An 18725-nucleotide genomic window follows, 5' to 3' on the forward strand; every position below is an offset into this window, starting at 1 on the left:
GAGTAGCTGCTCAGTAGTGGAAGAATGAGTGAATGAACATACACACAAATGGCCTCCAATTGGCTCAGTGTGGAACAGAGCTGTTCAGAGCACGCTGAACTCTGTCGGGGTGGAAGGCAGGGGAAACTGCAATCAGCTGGGGAGAGAAGAATAGCTTGCGCAAAATTATCCAAGAACAACTCAGGACCAAATAGAGGGTTAAATGCCAGGTGCTGGACTGTAATTGCCGTGGGAGATGAGGACAAAGAGATCAGGCCAGGCCAGCTGGTTACAGAAGGCTTCACAGAGGAGGCCGCATGGGAACGAGGCCCGGGGAAGGAACAGGATTTGGATGTGATGAAATGAGGGAAGGAGGCTAATAAGTCAAGGTCACGAGTTTGAGCCTCTGTAGCTCCTGTTCTACTGGTATCCTCATAAACTCTTACTCACAAGAGGGAACAAGCAGGAGGAGTGAGGATGGTTGGGCGGAGCCATTCCCACTATCACTGAACCAGCTCTAGAAGATGATGTTTCAGAGGACATCGCCAAGTTGAGCGTCATCTACACACATAAAAACAAAACACAAAAAACAGCTCATTTAGAGCTCAGACTCCCCTGAGCCAATACAAGAGAACAACAGTAAACATCTGCTTCTGCTCTTCTGGTGACATTGTGGTCTAGATGCTCTCTCTCCCTCTCTTTCATGTTTAACTATTTATTATAACAACTTCCAAACATAACATAGTTCTTTCATCTCCCTCCCTCTCCAACCCTTCTTTCCCCTAAAGCATTTTAAAGCAAATCCCAGATACCATGTCATAACCCTCCTAAATAATTCAGTATGCATCTCGAAAAGAAATTAGGGCATTTTCTTACATAACCACAACGCCTGTTACACACCCTGCAAAATAAAGCATGATTCCTCAATATCATTTAATACCCAGTCCATATTCAATGTTTCTTGATCATCAAAGACTTACCTTTTTACAGTTGGTTTAGTTGAATCAGGATCTAAACAAAGCCCACACATTAATTTGGTCAACATTTCTCTTAAATCTCTTTTAATCTAGACTACTGTTAAATTAATTAAACCAGGAGACCATTAGACTTATGTGGCTCTGATGTCCTGGCAGCCTACGGAAGCAAACCCAAAATCTAAGCCTGTAAATGCCTCAAGGTTATGAAATCAAAACGCTAAGGACAACCAATCACAAGCAGCTTACTCGGCTTTAAGCTACGGCCAGTCAAATAATTTTTTCTTTGTTTTTGTACTTTTCTACATATAAATCTTTCCTCCTGTTGGTGGAGCACTTCTAACCACTTCTGGTTTGGTGCTGCCTAATCCAAATTGATCTTTGTTTAAAGAAACTCCTAAACAGTTTAACAGGCCTCAGTTTATCTTGTAACACTATGGACATTCCCTTTTAATCAGGAGTCTCTTTGCTGACAACCCACCTCCGCCTCACTGCCTTTATCTTGCTCCTGGTTGGGCAGGGAGCTGAAAGATTAAGATCTCAGTTTGAGGAGAGGGTGGGAGGAATGGCGTGAGTATCAGCATCAAAGATCTTATGAAAAAAAAGATTCGAATTGGCTTCGGGGAAGCAGATTAAGATAAGAGACTCTTAAAAAACTGGATTTGTCCTGCATGCTCTCTTAACACCTAAGCATGAGAGGAATTTACGGAAATATTTTTTTGAGATTTTATTTATTTATTTATTTATTTATTTAGAGAGTGAGAGAGAGAGAGAGAGAGAGCAGGGGGAGGGGCAGCGGGAGAGAGAGAGAGAGAGAATATCAAGCATGTTCCACGCTCAGCACAGAGCCCAACACAGGGCTTGATCTCAGGACCCTGAAATCATGACACTCAACCGACTGAGTCACCCAGGCACCCCAAATTTATGGAGATATAAGAGACTGATTCCCGCAAGCAAGAAAGGGAGAGTGAGTGAAAGGAAATCACAGAAACACAGGCAGGATGGACAACATAGAAACACAGGCAGGACCCGCTACATCATTTGCAGGGCTCTGTGCAAAGTAACGATCCCAGGACCCTTGTTCAAAAATTATTAGGAATTCCAAGATGGTGACAGAAGAGCGTAAACCAAGCAGGTCCTTCTGAGCACAGAGAGCTGTGTGACTGCACAGCCACCAGCCCAATGAAGCTGGCCCCGACACAGTCCAGGCCCAGGGAGGAGTTCTACAAGGCAATGCTTTACCAAGCTGTGTTTCATTTGCATTTCAGAGACCTGCAAAGGCAGTGGGAATCATTTCCATATCTGGTAGCCACGGCCAGCAGCTCAGACTTACCAGGATGCTTATGAGTAGTGAATGGCTTTAGGAAGGTCACAGAGATCGGTGCTACATAGCTCTCAAATCATGGATAGTGATAGGTCTGGATCCCCTAAAGGCTAGTCAACATGAGCACAGGCTTTAGAGTCAGAATGCCTGGTTTCATAACCAGACTCCATCATTTATTGGTTATTGTGAAACCTTGGTCAAGTCACTTGACTTCTCTGGGCTTCTGCGTCCGCATCCATAAAATGGGGCTAATAAAAGTACCTACCTCATAGAGTTGTTTGAGAATTAAGTTAGTTGACTTTGCTGGACTGTGGCGAGCATTATACGTGTTTGTTAAAAGAAATTCGGAAGCTAGAGTTGGAAGGGTCCAGACAGAGCTCTGGTAACAGTGCTCCCTGCAGGACAAAGACTGACTCTGCTCTTCTGATAGAAGGCTGTGCCCGGCATCCTCATTGTTCTCCCCAACAACTTACACAAGGGTCATCAATTCATTGAGTATTTATTCAGCATCTGCTATGTGTCAGGCACTTACTGAGTGGAGAGCGAACCACACATGGTCCTTGTCCTTCTGGTACTGGTCACCTAGAAAAGGGAGGGTTCCACCTGCCGAGTCAAGTCCTGCCAGGGTCTGGTGCCAGGCCTGGCTCTAGGCTCTCCACTTACAGCCCACCACCAAGGCAGTTCTGTGGCTGGTGAGCAAGATTTAACTTCAGTATCTTGACTCCTTGTTATCAATCTGCTTTATAATATTCTGTTTTAACCAAGCCCCTGCTTGATAGTTCAGAATTCCTTTTATGAGATCCAATAGTTTATTTCCTGCCCCAGGACCTAGACCCCCAGCTTGAGGTCCCATACCTGTTGAAACCCCAAGATGCTGTTGGCCTCCTCGCTGACTGCCTAGGAAATGCTCCTGGTTTCTTGGACTGGGATGAGCCCACCTTTGGTCAACCTTCCTAGGCTGGCCCGGACCCACGTGTGTCCATCTATCCAGCAAGTGGTCCCAGACCTTGCCCTCTTATTCTCAACTCCTCACCACTGCTTGACTCTGAACAGCTGTGTGGATTTGGATTCCTATCTCAAACACTCCGTTCCAAGCATGTGAAGAATATGGGCAAGAGAGGCTGTGGGAGGGGGCCTTTACCAATGTCAATCTGACATGGAAACCAGACTCCTTCCCATCAACTAACAAATACTTGGCCCTCTACCAAAGCCTTTGAGGGGTAGTTTGTGTCAGGATGGCTACGGAGGATAAGACGGGGTCATAGAGGGGGAGGGAGAGCGATGGTAGAGACACCAGCTGCTTTCCCATTGGCTCGCTCCAACCCTGAGGCCACTTGGATGCTGTTCCAGCCGGCAGCTCAGGAACACTGTCTCGCACACCACCATCCTGGCCAAAGGCCTCCAGGCAACTGGACTCTTCAGGTAGCTGGTGATACAAAGAAGTGGCAGGTGGAAGCTACGTGAGAGTTTTTCTACATATCCTTCTCCTTCTCCAGATCTGCATTTTAGAATTTCTGAAATAGTGAAACTAAAAAAATAAATAAATAAATGAAAGAAAAAAAAAGTTTCTCCAAGGTCACTTTGAAAGAAGCAGTGTATATGAATTTCCCCACTTAGGGCCATAGGGCCGTGGTAAGGTAGAGAGCTACCAGCCTTGTTGACGAAGTATTATTGGGACAGCAGAAAACCAGACACTGAAAGGATTATCCCCAGAAAAATCAAAGAGGACTTCAATTTATAAATCTGAATCCTTTGGCCCTGGGAAGGGAAACAGCCCAGCCTGGAAAGGGGCCCAGCAGAAGGACAGACAATGGAGAAGGTGGCCAGGGCCCAGGGCCAGGCCTTTTTATTCTATTAGCCCGTGGCTTCCCTACAACCTCTGAATATAGAGCATTCATCTTGCAGAAACGCTGGGCTTCTTAACAGGGGATAAATGAAGTCAGTCTTTGGCTACATTTTCTCTATGAACGAAGAGACTTTAAAATAATTGGTGTTGGTGTCCTAAAGGACCAGTTGACTAATCAACAATAGTTCCTAAACAAAACCAAAGTCTGGTCAGGGCAGAGAGGGGGTAAAAAGTGTTACTTCCTGAAAACATATTATAGTTTCAAAGGACAAATTTTTTCAATCTTACCAAATATATATAATATATATATATGAGAGAAGTAACAATTTACAGACGATATAGGATACAGGGTTCTGAGATGGCAGGAATGTTTCCTGGCGGGAGTCTGGGAAGACTTAGGAAAGGCATAATTTGAGCCTGGCCTTGCTGGCTAGGGAAGATCTAGATTCTCGATTCCATTCATGTGATGAAGCACCTACTGGGTGCCAGGCACCGTGCTAAAAACCGGGAACACAAAGATGAGCATGGTTTGGACTCCGTCCTCAAGGAAGGGCTCACAGTCTATGAGGGCAGCAGGTGTGTGAACAGAGGACAGAGCTAAGCCCTGGAAAAATGTGTGATGTTTGGGTGGCTGGGGAAGGAAGCTGGGGGCATGGAGAGAAAGTGTGTAAATGTGTGTGTGTGTGTGTGTGGCATCTGGGGTGTGGAGAGAGAGAAAGAAGGTAGTTCTGGGGGGGCTCCATTGAGGATGGAACATTCGAGCTGAGTCTTGAAACTTCAGTATAGTCTGTGGACTCAGAGGAATGACATTCTAGATAGGGGGACAGTGAGTGGGAAGGCATGGACAGAGACCACCAGGGTAATAATTTAGAGAAATTCAGTGTAATTCTGTTCTGTGTAACTGGAACAAAGGATGTATGTGGGGTGTGATAGCAGCTGAGTCTGGGAAAAGGGGGCAATTGAAAGATCCTGAAGTCCTTCCGTGCCAAATTGTATGCAATTTTATCATGTGGGGGATCTGGAGCCATCCACAAGTTTTAAGTAGGAAAGAAATGGGCTCATGCTTACGTTTAGAAAGATCTGAGAGAATGGAGTCTTGGAGCTCAGAGAAGCCAGAGGAAGGGGACCGGAGTTGGGGGTTGGTGGGTGGGATGGGGGACACTGAGGTTTATAAGCATGCTCACAGCTGGGCAGGGTGCAAGATGGGTTCAAGGCAAGAGAACTATTTGGGTTGAGGGAGACCTTTAGGGGGCAATGCCCCATGAAAACTATTTATTTTAACGGATACTTTTCCATTGTTCCGCTTCTTCCCCCAGGAACACCTTTCATTTTGGAATTGTTAAAATAGCTGTCATTTCTGTAGCCTGCTGGAGTTCGGGGGAATGATTTCCTTTTTGTCTCAGTTGAAATGGATTCTGCTTCACAGGAATCATCAGAGTTGACCTCAACTTTTTGTCTTCCGAGGGCTGCTTCAGTGTGGGCTGCCCTTGTTCCGGGGCTGAGGGAAGCTCTGTGATTGTCACAATGCTGTGAGGTTGCTAGAAACACGCGCTGAAATCAGTTGGCACAATTGTGTGTGTTTAAAAAAAATAAATTTCCCAGAGACAGTCCCCAAATTCTGTACAAGGAGACCCTTTGCTCCCCTGTATGAACAGTTGGTCCTGAGTTACTTGGAACACCCCCCAGACAGAGATTTTCTGTCTCTGTAGCTCTGTCCTCACAGGAAAAGCTGGGCTGTACAAAAAGTGACTTTTGTTCTAATGCCAAATCCCTGGGAGACTGGTGTTTGCAAAGTTGACATCCTTTTGACTTTTTACATGATTTCTCTAACTCTTAACATTTCATACACGAGAGCAAAATAGAACGTGACCCCGGTTTCCTCCACGGTGGGTCCGCCAGGCTGGCCTTGGAACTGCGGCTTTGCCATGAGCACAAGCCAGTCAGGAGACTAGAGCAGAGGGCAAGTAAGGTCGAGGTCATGGTTGAAATTCCTGTAGAGGCCAATAGGCTGAGCACAGCCTGCCCTCCACTCTCTCTGGCTCTGGTGGTAAGCGGGTGAGAACGTCAGGATGACTCAACACAGCCCAGCCTCACTCTCTGAAATCACATTTCGTGTCCTGGATGGTGGGTCAGCAATAGGAACTTCAGACATAATGACACCTTGATTAAGAAACTGTTAGCGGGGGGCCTGGGTGGCTCAGTGGGTTAGGCACATGCCTTGGGCTCAGGTCATGATCCCGGCGTCCTGGGATCGAGCCCTGCATCGGGCTCCCTGCTCAGTGGGGAGTCTGCTTCTCTCTCTACCTCTGCCCCTCCCTCTGTTCATGCTCTCTCTTGCTCTCTCTCAAATAAAATCTTAAAAAAAAAAAAAAGAAAAGAAAAGAAAAAAGAAACCATTAGGGAAGAAAACACCATTTTATGTCTCAGCTCTGATTTTTTTCCAGCCTTCAGTAGTAAGGTGGAGCAGCGTTGATTGTAGCAACTTTTCGACTACACAGAAAATACTTTGTTGCTCCAGACAGAAATACATGCCTAACCCCTTTAATCTGCCCCCAAACAGTTGTGGGTTCATAGGGTTAGGCCATGCTTCTGTTCCCCACTTCCTCTTTCTCTGCCCTTTGCTCCCTCACCAATGGCCTCTCCTCCCCTGGCAGCCCCTGGAGGCCCTCCTTCTCTCTATCAAAGCAGGAAAGGCTCTCACAATGGTTGTTTGTACTCACAGGTTGACACAGGGCCCTTCACGGCAATGATTTCTGTCACCGTTACTTCAACCAGACGTTGCATGTCAAGGTGTTTCCCAGGAGGCCGTGGGTGGAGAGTAGCAGTTAAGAGTGGGTAGTCTGGAACCAGATCAAAGCCAGGTTGGGATCTGGCACGGACAGTTACCAGCTGTGGGACGTGGGATAAGCACTTCACCTTGCCAAGCCTCGGTTGCCCTCTCTGTAAAGAAAAGCCCGGCATGCAATGTTGCTGTGTGGACTCAAGGAGAAAACCCGTGTTAAACTCAGAATTTCCTGGCGCATGGTAAATGCGAGCTACGGTTATTTCTTGGCTAATTGACACACAAATGACTTTATTCTACTGAAATCCTTAGTAGAACAGCCGGCCAGTGGTGAGAATCATCTCATTGTTTTTGCCATGGAAAGCTTCAAATGTGTAGACAAGTTGGAAAGAACAGCACAGTTGACACTCACCTCCGTCTCCTTAATTCTACAATTCTTAATTCTATAATTGTTTACATTTTGCCACACATATATATTTTTTTCTTAACCATTTCAAAGTAAGATGTAGACATGACTCCTAAATACTCCAACACCTATCTCTTGAAAAATAAGGACATTCTCCTACATATTCACAATCATCTTTATTATACTTAAGAAAATTAATGATAATCACCTAAATCACCTAATTCCCAGTCTATGTAAAATTTTCCAAAATGTTGTATGTCTTCTAATAGATTTTTTTTTCGAACAAGATCCAATCAAAATGCTCACATTGAGTTTAGTTGAAATGTCTCGTTCTCTTTTAATCTAGAGCGGTAGGTGTGCAGAAATTTGAGAACCACATTGTTGCTGAATCCAGCTACATGGAGGGCTGGCTGCAGGGTGGAAAGGGCCACAGCCTCCAGTGAGGCCCACTGGCGCTGGCCCACGTACTGACATGGGCCCTGGGATGCCACTGCATTGTTGGTTTGTCGAATGCGTTGGTTACTAGCTTACTACTCAATAACATGAGGTTAGGAACTTTTGTTTTCTTCATATTCCCATCGCCTGCACTGTACCTGACGCACAGATGGTCAATAAAAGTGGATGGAAGGAAAAGAGTCAGGGAGGGAAGGAGGAAAAAAGAGGAGAGTGGGAAGGAGATGGGCCCAGGTAGCCATCGGGATCCGTGCCTGGTAGGTGCCTCAGGGAGGACCATCTGATCTCCTGGAAGCCCCCATTCTCCTTTGATTGGGGGAGGATGATTCCCTTCTGTGACATGTGCCTTCTTCCTTCTCATGCTCCTTTCCCCCATTTTCCTGCCTTCCTCACCTGAGCGCTAGGTGGGCTCAGGTCAGACTCCCTGCTAACTCTAGTTTAATCTCTTCCTCTCTCTCCAGGGACTAGATTAACACATGACAGTATTTAAAAAGTAATCTATAGTCATTTGTCTTTTCCTACAACTACACTCATTTTTCCAATACTTCCAATCCCACATGATTTCCACACTGAGTAATGAAATTCCTGACCACAAAGTGAATCATGAATAATACACACTCTCTGTTCAGAGAGATTTCATGAGATTAATAAGGAGGCATGCTCTGATGAAAGGAGAGGACACATGGAGTAGCTCCCAAAGCCAAGAGAAGATGTCCTCCAAACACAACCAGCAAAGTTTAGCTTAGGCTTCTGGGTCAAACTATTACTTCTATTCAGTGGAGAGAAAACAATGACCCAATTGACTGGAATAAGCTGAAGTTTGTAGAGCAAACTTTCTCCAGATCTCATATCTAATCCATCTCTAAAATTCTAAGTTAAACAAAGGCAGACAAGATATAGGACATTAATGCAAGAAACTCAATATTATCTGCATGGTGGACTGACTAATCTTCATTCCAGGTTGATCTCGTTGATATGTTTCTCTGTCACCTCCCTTTGCTGAGCAGTTGGCTTCTATTCAAGGTACACAGGGCCATTTAATTATTAATCTCAGCAAAACAGTATTAGGAAAGTTAAACCCCCTTGAGTGTGTCTCTGTGTGTACACATGTGGATACTTCCATGATTATCTGGCTGGTTTGGGGTTTTTTTTGTTTTTCTTTTTGCTGTTTACCTCTCTGGGCTCCTGCTTCTCTCCATTTGTGGAGATATCTATAAGGTTATTATGACCAACAGGGAATTCCTAAGAGCTTGTTGGTCCTTCTCCCCCCTCTTTGGATGTGTGTAGAAATGTTTGTCAGCTGTGGAGGGCTCACGTACACAAGAAGTGACTGACCTTGACCTTTGAATGGACTGTGTGCCTGCAACCAGGAAAAAGGGCAGTGTTTGTGTTTGATGAGGGTTTTATGGTCTGCGGTCAGTAGAGAGTCCTTCATAGGGCTTGCTGAGGGCTAAGGGCTCCAGGAACCATCGTGATTACTTAGTCAACTATTTTAATGAGTGTATATAAACTCATTCTATTTTTATATTAACAGGGAGGGAAAAGTTGGAAGATTTAATATGGAGGAGGAGGGGTTTTAGCTTCACTGCTCAGGGCCACTGGGAATTCCACAGATTTCAATCCAGCCTCTTCTCACTCTTTGCTCCTTCCTATGCCTCTCATCCTTTTTTATTCTTCCTTTTTTTTTTTCTTTCTTGCTTCCTATCTTTTCCTTCCCTCCTTCTCCTTCCTTTCTTCAACATTTATTGCAAGCTTACTATGAATTAAACACAGTGCTAAATGCTGGGGGTACAGAGGTGAATAACACATGAATAACCGAGCCCTCCGGGAACTTGGCTTCATGGGGGAGGCAGACAGGGACACAAATAATTCCAGTGCAATGCGTAATGATAGAGGTAAATGCAGGGGCCCTCGGCTTAGGGAAGAAGGCAGAAAGCTTCCTGAAAGAGATAACTGGGTGATCGATTGGAGGAGGAGCAGGGCCCAGGGCCAAGCCATACAACAGATTTTGATGTCACTGCGTATTGTTAGGACCATGTGGGCACGGGAGAAATGATACCTGCTTCTACTCTGGTAATATACAGGTGACCATCCATGAAGTACTGGGTATGTTCCAAGGTGCTTGGCTCAGATGGCTGACCCCAGGGAATCCTGGCAGAAATGAAAGCTAAATTGAAGGAAAGATCACCCTTGAAGGCCAGTGCATTGGTGTGTGCTCAGGGGTGAAGTGTCCTGTGAGGGGAAGCGGGCAGGTAGGGGTAAGGAGGTTGGATGAAGATCTGTGCTCACCAGGGTGGAACAGTGGAGGTTGGAGAGGTGAAGATCTCCTGGCCTCCTAGCAAACAAGGCCTACCTTGTGCTACAAGTTTTGCCAGAAGCTCAGGATTCGGGAGGACCCCTTCCAGCCAGTAGTCAGACAAGTGGCCACATTAGTTCTTAGGCTCTCCAAGGACAGAGCCCTACCTTGGCTGCCTCATGAGCTACAGGAAGCAGGAGACCTTTTATAAAGTCAGGAAGGTAAGAAGGAGTCTACTGAGGGAAACTTAATTCCTGCTTCTTGGATGTCTCAACCTAATGGTAGAAAGAGCACATATGAGCCAGAAAGACCTAAGTATTGTGTCCAATAATACCAACTGCAGCAAAATAGTAATAGCCACTGTATATTTAGCATCTACTCTGCAGCGGGGCATTTCGTGTATTGTTTAACTTAACCCTCACATGCCTGTAGAATGCTACAAAATGATAGAAGTTATTAGCGTTCCCTCCATTTTATAGATGAGGAAATCAAAGCTTGGAGAGGTCAGAGGTAGGAAGCCCTAGAATCACATTTGAACCCAGATCATCCTAACTCTACAGCCCCAGATCTCAACTGCTTTCCTTACCATGAATAAATAGAGCAGCTCCTCTTTGACCGACAGTGGTGGAGTGGAGAGACCCTAGGGACTGATGAACTGCATTTCTACAGCTCTGCTGGTTGTTATGAAGATGCATAATTTTTAATTTTTTATTTCTCTAATGAGTGTACTCTTAGTATACTTAAAAAATATTAGTATTAGCCAAGAGCATATCATTCAAGGGGAAAAAAATTAAAGATTTGGAGACAGGCTCTCTGAAGTCTATTACATTGTTAGTTGTTACAGACTGAATGTCTGTGTCCCCCACCAAATTCATATGTTGAAGTCCTAATCCCCGGTGTGATGCTATTTGGAGGTGGGGCCTTTGGGAGGTATTTAGGTTTAGACGAGGACGTGATGGTGGGGCCCCATGATGCGATTGGTGCCTTTATAAGAAGAGGAAAGAGACACCAAAGCTCTTTCTTGACGTACACACTCTGAGGAATGGCCACAGGAGGACATAGTGAGAAAGGGGCTATCTATGTTAGGAAGAATGACCTCACCAAGAACTGAATAGGCCAGCACCTTGAACTTGGACTTCCCAGCCTCCAGAACTGTGAGAAGATAGATGTCTCTTACGTAAGCCCCCAGATGTAGGATTTTGTCATAGCAGCCCAAACGGATCAAATCAATAGTTGGTATCAGCACCTGGGGTAGACATGTTCCCCATGTGTGTGTCCATGAACTAGATCTTCATAGTCAGGGAGTTGTTCACCATATCTTGACACCCCACGCTCCCCACCTGAGATTTGGGTGTTCTTTTTCTTATTGATATTTCTGAGTAATTTATGCAATAATGAATCCTTCTAGGGAAAATATATGAGTTGCCTTATAATTCTTCAACAGATGAGATGTTGGGTGCTCCCTGCCATCTATAGCCCCGAGATGAATGAACAGGGAGGTATGTAGGTGGTTCTGTGTAGGGAGGAGAGCTAGGACCTATACAAACCACTGACTGCCTGCCTCAACGCTTGCTCTGGGTGTCTTTGACGGCCTAAAGGAGACACACCTCAAGGGCATGGCAGCTCCAGTCCCTCTGAACACACACCAGACTCTCAAGCTGTGTGGCCTCCCAGGAATCAGCTACAGGGAGACTGGTGTGTGTTCGGAAGGACTGCAGCTGCAATACGCTTGAAGTGGTGGGGAAACATGTCCTGTAGAAGCAGACGAGGCGAGAGCTGTGGCTTGGGAGGGGAACTGTGGCACACCGCAGACTTCCTTAGCAACCAGGTCCCCCTCTGCACAGGGGCCGCACTGCTTCCCAACTGGAGCTGGCCCCCATGAAATCCTCAAGTAGAAGGAATCTGCAAAGGTCACTTACTAGAGGGCTTCTCAGTCTGTTAGGTACCTGTTTCACCTGGGAGTTTTGTTAGAGGGGGGATTCTTATTTAGCAGGTCGAGGGTGGGGCGTCCAAGTCTGCATCTTCAACCAGCCCCCCAGCAAGGCCAGTGCGGCTGTCTGGGGACCACATGTTGAATAACAAGGATTTACTCTATCCCTCTGTGTCAAGGTAGGCTGAATTTCAGTGACCATCTCGGCCAAACAAGAATCCATGCTGTGGCCGAGAAGGAAATTCTCTTGTTCAGCAGCTCTCTTACCTTTTAGAAGCTCTTACTCAGCAAGGCCAAATCCCTTTACTCAAGTCAACGGAGGCCGTTTTGTCAAGTTCTGCTCTCGGTAGAAATGGAGATCCAGAGGAACCCTCTCTCGTATCACAATCCTCGGTTATTTAAGGACTACGAAGTCAGAGCTATTTTTAAAAGCACTGTTTCTCCCTCCATTCTTATACCTGCATTATCCGGTGTGGTTAGGAGGAGTGAAACCACTGGGACATGGTTGGCAGAGGAATTGGCGTTTGGGAATGTCATGGCACTGCTCATCTAGTCAGTGAGTCCTCACACACCCAGATACTCTTGGCTCTCCATAATAAAGGGGTGGCAGACTTTATGAAAGTTAAAATCTGAAGAGAAAATGAACATCTTTAACTTTCAGTCTCATCGCTTACCAGAATTTGATTATAGTATTGTTCACAGGTAACAAGTGATCTAGTTTAGCCAAAGACCTTTTCCCTTTTCTCTCTGGCTTTGTATTTCTCCCCCCTTGAAAGACTAGGAGGCAAGGATTCAGTCACCTACCCCAGCCACGCAAAGGAGCCTGAATAACCCACAATGTGAATGAGAGTCAGTGGGTTTTCTTAAAAAATATTTAATTAATTTATTTATTTAAGAGAGAGAAGCAGACTCCCCACTGAGCAGGAAGCCCGACATGGGGCTCAATCCCAGGACCCAGAGGTCATGATCTGAGCCAAAGGCAGACGCTTAACAGACTGAGCCACCCAGGCGCCCCAGATTGTATTTTAAGTACCCAACAATCTGTGATGCCAAACCTCTTTTGCCCCTGTTTTAATTCCCCTGAATTCTGTCTTCGTTCTGCCCCAAGAAAGGCCTGCCATCAGCTTTTTGCAACTTTGTATGACTTTAAATCAATGTGTTTCCTCTTTCAGGGGCACTCGTATTTTTAAACTCTTCTCTCTGAGTAAGGAATGAGAAACTATATCCTTTGTTACAGAGGCTAACGGTCTCCTGGTGACAGGTTGTTATGCACCTGCCTGAAATGGCAGAGTGGGGCTCCTGCAGACATTGCCTACAATAAAGACACTTCAGCCACTTACAGGTTCACGCTGATACCCTGGGGGAGGGACAGGCTCTTCCAGTAGACTGTGAGGCTTCCAACAGAGCCTGTGCAATTTCAGGTTTCCAGAGAGCAAGAGTCTCCAGAAGTCTAGTGTTACCCTGACCCCACCCTCTGCAGAACGTCCTTCGTCATTTCAAGAAGGTAAAATGAGACAGGCAGAGCGGGGGACGAGATGGCAACTTCTGGTTTATTCTGACAGCCAGTGTGTAGGGTGGTCTGTGTGGGGACTATGACTCACCAGCCTTGGTCATGACTCTGGGCCCAGGATTCACAAGCGTTCCAAAATTAGCAACCAACCTTGTACACCCACAGAGTAGTAAGACACTTCCCATTGAGAACGATCAATGGGTAAATACATGGAGTGAGAGAAGGTTAAAAGAGCTGTGGATTATTACCGTTCTTTCAGTTAGTCTAGAAAATCTTTCTGGAAAATATAGTCTTCTCTGCTTCACCATTTATTACCTACTCATCCACCCATTCAAAAACTTTTTCCTGAACATCTCCCTGATGCCTAGCACTGTTCGGGGAGGAAGCAATACTAAAGCAGTCCTTTCTCTCATGGAGATCGCAATACAGTGCGAAAACCCTGGGAGAATGACTTAATCTCTTATAGTTTCCTCATCTACAAAATGGGGATAACGATGTACTCATTCACTGGAGGTGTGCATAACACTCATCAGAGTGCCTGACACTTAGCAGACATTTATCTAATGCTAGCTGTTAGCTTCCATGGAGAAACAACTGACGTGTAATTAAGATCATTGGTGTCCTGATGTGCCCATTGGCGCCATAGTCCAATCTCCCCATTGGGAGCCTAGGGCCTCAGCAATGCCATAGCTGGGAACCCAGCCCCACTGTGGATGGGACCAGAGATGCTGAGCTCAACATAAGCCTCCACTCCATTGGACCAACCTCCCTCCTCCTCACTCTATCTGAAAGGAGCTGGGTCATCAGTTAACACTTGGTGCTGATAATGGTGACAATGATGATAAGAATCTGTAAAGTATTACTCAGTTTTATAGTCACCATTCATTTCCTCTTCATTGTGGGGAACCACCCAATCAGAGAGCAGCACAACGAGAACAAAGTCTGAGAATGCCAAGGTGTGTCACTGGTTATGTTCCCCCAGTTACAAAGGGGAAAGTCGGATTGCAAAACCAGCGTTACCTGCCTTCAGCTAACAAACCTTCCTGCCTCCAAGCCTGCAGTTTCTTCAGGCCTCACTTCTTTCCCTGGGTCCCTTCCTTGGTGAGGTCTCTGGATGGTTTGAGTGCTCGCATAAAGCTGCGTACAGGTATCCATGAATACAATCTCATGGTATTACCATTATAGATCTGCGAATTTCTTAATAGATCCTATTATTTCTGTGTTCCTGGTGACCTTCCCAGACCTCCTCGTGATCTGGAGAAGGCGGGTTTGACCCTTTGGCCTTCCCCGGTGAAGACCTGGCCGCGGCTTGTGGGGGTGGTAGGGAGCTGGAGGCAAAGCCCTCTCTTGAGAGGCAGCTTCGGCATCAGCCTCCATTGTCCGATTCCAGGCAAGTGCTTGAAATAGCTCTGCCACTAGCCAGTTTCTCAGTTCCATTAACAAAGGGCAAGTCTTCTTCCTCAGGGAGAAACGGTTCAAATGTACGAGAAGCAACGGTTGCCTTAAGTAGCCTTGACAAGGGGCATTAAATCACTGCTAAGTTTCCCTACAGTTCTGAGATTCTAGAATCTTAATGATCTTGAGCCAGAGAGAGTTTGAAGGGGGACTGAAAAAACTCAGGGGGAGAGAAAAACTAAAAAAAAAAAAAAAAAAAAAAAAAAATTAGATCGCTTAGAAAATGAGCATGGAGGGTAAGAAAAGCTTTGAGATTTTTCCTGTTTGGAGATTTGGCTGCATTTAGAGCCAGTTTTCGGCTCCACTGGGTTCACCTTTTTAAAAAGCATGCGCTGTGGGACTTCAAGCAGCTCACCCAGCTAGCTCGTTGGTAGGGCTTGAGGCCAGCAAAGAACCAGGAAAGCCAGAGGTCTGGCTCCTTTGCTGTGCCTGATGCTACTTCCCGCACACCCAATCTGTGCATCTCCGGTTCTTTGTGGTCTTCAGTGGCCTCCTTCTCAAAGGCCACGAAGCATTCTCCTGTCCTTTTACATGGTCTTCTCTGTGCTGAGGTGTTATGCAGCCGGACAAGCCCGGTGTGAAATCCACTTGTTATTTATGCGACCTCAACACGTTTCACCTCTCTGGGCTTTAATTTTCTTCTCCATAACATGGGCCCACATTAACCTAAGAGCTGTTATGAGTTCCTGTGAGAATTAAATGTGCACATGCATACACGATCATACTTAACAGTTAATCAAAAAGCTTTGAGAGTAGGGATTAAGTACACGCCCAGGTATGCCACTGAGTAGCTGTGGGAACTTAAGGAAGTTACTTAACTTCTCTGTGCCTCAGTTTCCTCGCCTGTAAAATGGAGATAATAGTACTACCTACTCCAGTGACTGGGGGTAATGGTTAAATGAGCTAATATGTGTGAGATGCTTGGAATAGTAACTGGCAGATGGTATGTGTGTGTGTTGGCTGTTACTATTATTGTTATTAATGCTACACGACACACCCAGCCTAATGCTGGCGCAGGGAAATGCCGACTAATCCCTGACACCTTTGTACTAAACTTGCTGCCTGTCCTCCAGAAGTCCTGCCTTTCTGGTTGTCCTGCTCATCTAAGCCTCTCTCCAGCTCCAGGGCTCCAGGAGCTGCTCAGCAGCCGACATTAAAGGCCCACGTTTGGTGGCCCATGTCGGTGAGCTGGTGGGTCCAGAGGAGACCAAAGAGGGAGAAGGACCAGCAACCTTCACTGCCTTTGTTCCATTATTTGTCCAGGGCTCTAGCCTCAGACCCCCCCAGCTAGAGTGTGGGACTCGGGGACCATCTCAGGAAGCAGGCAGGTGTGCAGTGTCCCTGGAGGGAGGGGTCCCCCAAAGAGATGGTAACCCTGTATTTTGTCAGCTCTGGCACATGTCAAGGAGGCTCTGGGTTCACTTTGGCGGGATGTTTTCCTAACTCTGCAAACCCAAGGATACAACTTCCGGCTCCGCACTGAGCGCTAGGTTTCTGCTTGCCGCTGGGGCTGCTGGGGCTTTGCCATCCAGGGAGCGCGGCTCTGGCCAGGCTGCGGGGGGGGAGGGGGGCTGGGCGGCCGGCCCAGCTGACCACTACGCTGGTCCAAGCTGGCTATGCTGGGGCTGCCTGGAAACTGCTCTCGCACCAAATGGCAGAATCAACCATGTGCTGGGTGTTTACCCTGCACCACGCACTGGGGAGGGCACAGGGGACACTAAAGCAGAGCCCAAGGCCTTAAGGAGGTTAGCAATCTGGTGGAAGGAAGAGAAGTACCTCGAGTCAGCTAATAATAGCAGGACATTTGAAGTCATCAGTGTGTCCTTGCAGGTGTCAGTGACCTGTAAGACTCCCAAGATGCCTGAGGTTCTAGGTACAGCAAAACAGACCAGCAGAGCCGTAATCGTAACCGTATCTGCAGTGTCTTGGGCACTCTTTGAAAGAGTTTTACATATATTAACTCATTTCGTTTTCACAGGAACCTTTTCTAGTAGGCCTTGTTGTCCTTATTTTTACATGGGGAAACTCAGGAACAGGGAGGCTAAGAGACTAGCCTGAGATCACACAGGTAAGACGTACCGAGCCAGGATCCAAACCCAGGCTCTCAGGCTCCAGAGACCATGTTTACCCTCCTTGGTTAGCTACCTGGAGCTGGAGAAGGTGAACGCTGGGACTCACACAGGGAGAGATTCCTTCTCCCAGGTGGTAGGAAACGCACTGGTTAGTTCAGGGCATGGGGTTTACCCCATGGATCCATCCCCATGCCTGCCCCTCCTACGGAGGTTGCCCGGCCATCAGGCCTTCGACACCCTGAGGGAGAATCTGCTCAGCTCAGTCAGCACCACCCAGGAAAGGAATCCCTCTCAGGGCGCAGGACGCCTGCCAGGCCCTTCATAGGCTTTTGGCCAGCCTCCAGGTGCCTCCCTCTGCAGAGGACAGAGTGTCAGTCCAATCCGTTGTGACGGGGGTGGCGGGAGGTCATGTGGTACAGAGGAATCAAATGCTTCCCTGCCACCCAAAAGGGCTTGACTAACACATGAACCCACAAGGAAGGGTGTGGCTGCTTTGCATCCCAAATCATATTCAATTGCACCGTCTGTTCACTCAGAACTCTTAAAAAATATATATATATACACACACACACACAAAGTATATATATGCACAAAGTATATATATAAGATTGTTTATAATAATGAAAATATAAATAATGAAAAATAAAATTATCCAGTCATAGAGGATGGGTTGGATAAATTAAGGTACACCCAAACAACAGGTTGCTATACAGCTATTAAAATCAATGCTATTTAAGTATATTTATTAACACAGAAAGATGTTTTCAGCATGTCATCAAGACCAGCTTGAAAAACAAAATGGATATTCTGATCCTATTTTCATAAAAAATATATATATGTGGACGGAAAATTTTTTCATCTATACACACAAAATATTAATTGAGGCTATCTTTGATAGGAAGGATTACGGATTAAGTTCTTTCCTTTTACTTACTTAGATCTACATTTTCTATAGTAAACATGTATTTCTTGTGTAATAAACTTGATTGTTTAAAATCTAGTAGTATGTTGAAATAACCTTAATTTTGTAAAAAGATTGATCTTGCCTTAAACATGAGAAAACAAAATGTCTGAATTTCTTGTTCTCGTTCCTCTTTGTTCCTCCTGATTTTGGTGGAAAGCAAATAATATTCACTGTGGAGAATGATTCCAGGCCAGGAACTTACCTTTGAGTAATGGCTTATGAGAGCGAGAAAGGAGTTTAGAGATGATCTCATTTAATTTCTTACTTAGCAGGTGAGGAAACTGGACCCATGGACTTAGCTAGTCTTCTAAGAGCCTGGTGGCAAAAACTCAGCTGGAATGCAGGTCCTTGGATGCCTAGCCCAGGGCACATCCTACACCATCATGCCAGGCCATCACATCGGCCCCCTTGATGCAGAGAGGACTGCAGTCATTTATTGTGGAGGCGACGACCCTAAGCATAGGAAGGGCTATTATGCTGACCATGATCAGTCACTATTCTTCAGCTCTACTAAGAGGCAGACGTAGAAGTTGGGTTTAACTACTGTAGATCCTGGAGTGGGAGTTAAGACATTGTGGTGGGTGATAGGAAGATAATTCTGCTACTCTCTTCGGGAAACCTCCTATCTGGAAAGCTTATGTGTGATTCCACATGAAGGCAGAGGCCCCGACACAAGTCTAGTCCTCAGATTCCTTCCTCTTCTTCAGTAGCTGGGTCATAAATGCTGCTTGCGG

General features: G+C 46.1%; 1 long non-coding RNA gene across 2 annotated transcripts in view; it reads right to left on the reverse strand.

Moving 5' to 3' along the window:
- Nucleotides 1–1171, reverse strand: part of LOC123846105 (uncharacterized) — a 61435-nt gene extending 60264 nt beyond the window's left edge. Inside the window, exons 1-2 of one of the 2 annotated variants that reach the window (XR_008506272.2) lie at nucleotides 960–1145; nucleotides 430–540 (exon numbers count right to left, since the gene is read on the reverse strand). This is a non-coding gene — a long non-coding RNA (uncharacterized LOC123846105). Of the gene's footprint in view, nucleotides 1–193; nucleotides 541–959 lie in introns of those variants that run through there. The other variant, XR_006791186.1, reaches the window with a different exon arrangement.
- Nucleotides 1172–18725: the final 17554 nt, after the last annotated feature.

Source organism: Mirounga angustirostris, unplaced genomic scaffold, assembly GCF_029215605.1.
Source record: "Mirounga angustirostris isolate CCGP_5_RB_7025 unplaced genomic scaffold, mMirAng1.0.hap1 SCAF_6, whole genome shotgun sequence".
In the NCBI taxonomy this organism is placed as follows: domain Eukaryota; kingdom Metazoa; phylum Chordata; class Mammalia; order Carnivora; family Phocidae; genus Mirounga; species Mirounga angustirostris.